This window comes from Arachis duranensis, chromosome 10 (assembly GCF_000817695.3).
Source record: "Arachis duranensis cultivar V14167 chromosome 10, aradu.V14167.gnm2.J7QH, whole genome shotgun sequence".
Taxonomy (NCBI): Eukaryota; Viridiplantae; Streptophyta; class Magnoliopsida; order Fabales; family Fabaceae; genus Arachis; species Arachis duranensis.
Window position 1 is genome coordinate 92,994,853 of NC_029781.3, and position 2,981 is coordinate 92,997,833.

A 2,981-nucleotide genomic window follows, 5' to 3' on the forward strand; every position below is an offset into this window, starting at 1 on the left:
TAAAAAAAATATTGTGGGGGCAAATGCCCCCTCTTCAATAAGTATGGGTCCGTCCCTGTAGAAACCTGATAAAGGAATAAAGCTCAAAGCCGCATATAGCGAAATTACGAAACGCGAAGCATTCACACATGATAACTAAACACGTAGGCACGAACAGAACAAGACATAATAACTATAAAACCTTGTAGATAGCTCTAGGATACACAAGATATATATATATATATATATATATAAAAGAGGACTAGTCACAGCCTGCGGAGTTTAGGCCGTCTAGTCAAACTGAATACAACAGAGTTTTGGAAGTTTTAAACAGATTGTACAACTTATCTCTCAAATTAAGCCTCTAAGGCCATAAAGTCTAAATTAAAAGGGTGAGAGATAGTACTACAACAAAATAAAACAGAAATAAACAAGGAAGAAACCATACTCTGCTTTGTTACCATGTCTGCAATTTCACCGAAGTGAATTACGACCTGCATATGAAAATCAACAACAACATATGGTATGATAACTGGAGGTTCTCAGTATGGTAACAGTACCCAATATGTAAGATGTAAGGTTCCGGGACGCCGAAGGCAATCCTAGAAGTTCACATCGTTACGGATATTCAAGCTTAATGAAAATAAATAAATAAATAACTTAAACTATAAACAGGGGAATCTACTTACGGGATTTCTAAGTAATACTAGTCACCGCTGTCCTACAGCCTTCACCAACCTACCCTCCGTGTGATCCCATCGCCACCGCCTACCGAGCCTCCTCAATCCCAGCAGAAGACACATATAATGCACACAAGTAAAGCACAAGTAATATACATATACAACAAGTAATCAAATAGCAGGTAGACATGTGTTTCATTTAGGCATACTGAAGATAAGCAAAGAAAACAAACACATAGAAGATGCATATGATGAATGCCTGTCTTATTGGCTCGTGATATCACTGTCGGTCTATAAATGCCAACCCGATACATCCTTTCGAATGTAGCCTTCTTGCCACGCCCAGAGATATAGGCTATGCACACTCATGTAGCAGAAAAATCTGCCACGCCGGGGATATAGGCCCCGCACACTCATGCAGCAAAGAAATAATCAACAACAACTGTTTCATCATAAATCATTCCAAGGATATAGTGCCTAGCACACTCTTGCAGCAGAAAAACAGCCACGCCGGGGATATAAACCCCGCGCACTCATGCAGGCGGGGGATATAGGCCCCGCACACTCATGCAGTAGAGAAATCTGCCACGCCAGGGATATAGGCCCTGCACACTCTTTAAACAACCAACAAGCTCATAATTTCTTTTCAAGATTCAACCTCATCATAAACATCATCATATTCATCAACTGTTCTCAACTCTTTAAGTCCTCATAATCATCACCGAGATAGTACTCCGCTGGCTTACTCACAACTCCAGAAACCTAAACCTCCGTTTTCTAGATTCATACCAAAATTATCATCTTTAGTAATATTAGAACCTAATTACTAGATAGTACTCTTAAACAACATTAGAAGGAAGTTTAGAAAGTTAGAGAATCCTTGAAAATGAAGAAAAATCATTTTTCAGCAAAATAGGGCCTATACGTATGCATGCCTGTGTATGCGTATGCACACATACTTAAAATTTTGCCCATTTCGTGTACGCATACAAGAGTACGCATACAAGAGTTCGCGCCTTCCGCTGCCCCACTCTGATTATTCGTCACTAAGAACCTAAAATTTTTCCTTAAACCAAATATCACTTTTGTAACATTTGCAAAGCTTTCAAAACAAGTTCAATCTAAACCTTTTCAATGTCAAAGCTTTTTCCAAAGACTCAAAAATCATTTATTCGAAAATCAATCACTTTTAAGCATGATTTTCTTAAATTCATTAAAATTCTTAAATCAGAACCTTTCAATATGAATCTCTTTTGAAAAGTTAAGTTTCAAACCAAATTCACAAATTAATAAAATCATAGAACTCACTTTTCTTTCAAACTACATCATTTAAACCAAAAGTTTCAAACCAAATTTAAAAATCATTCAAAACCTTAAAACTTTTTCAACATGATTTAAGACCATACCAGTTAGAAATTTAAAATCATAATTAAAAACCGCAAAAGCATCAGTCAGTACTTCCCTTGCCACTAGTGCTGAACTGCACCCATCAACCAATATGCCGCAAACTCCATGAACAAATTTTCTGGAACATGCTGAGCTCGTAACGCATAGGCTAGGTTAGTCATCCTCACTAACTCTCCGTTAACGTGATCGACCTCGTCCGTGAGTTGCCATTCGGATTTTCTTTCCACACCAAACAATCGATATCAAGGTGATCAGTCTCAATATCTCAAGCTTATTACTTCAATTATCCCCAAAAACACTCACAAACAAGCATGCTATACATATCAAACAGATATCCTAAGTAGCACGAAAGAAAAATGACCCAAAGTATGCAATGAAGCACAATCGGTCTTGATTTTTTGGAGCTACAGAAGCCCAATTGCCGCGCTCTCAACGGCGTTGGAAAGTAGACATCCTGGGCTTTCCAGCAATGTATAATAGTTTATACTTTGCTTGAGATTTGATGGCCCAAATTGGCGTTCCAAATCAGCTCAAAACTGCCCCGCGTTAAACGCCGGAACTAGCACAAGAATGGGAGTTAAACGCCCAAACTGGCACAAAAGCTGGCGTTTAACTCCAAGAAAAGTCTCTACACATGAAAGCTTCAATGCTCAGCCAAAGCACACACCAAGTGAGCCCGGAAGTGGATTTTTATGTAATTTACTCATTTCTGTAAACCCTAGGCTACTAGTTCTCTACAAATAGGACCTTTTACTATTGTATTTTCATCTTTGGATCACTTTAGATCCTTTGATCATCTTTGGACGTCTAGTTCTTAGATCATGGGGGCTGGCCTCTCGGCCATGCCTAGACCTTGTTCTTATGTATTTTCATCGGGGGAGTTTCTACACACCATAGATTAAGGTGTGGAGCTCT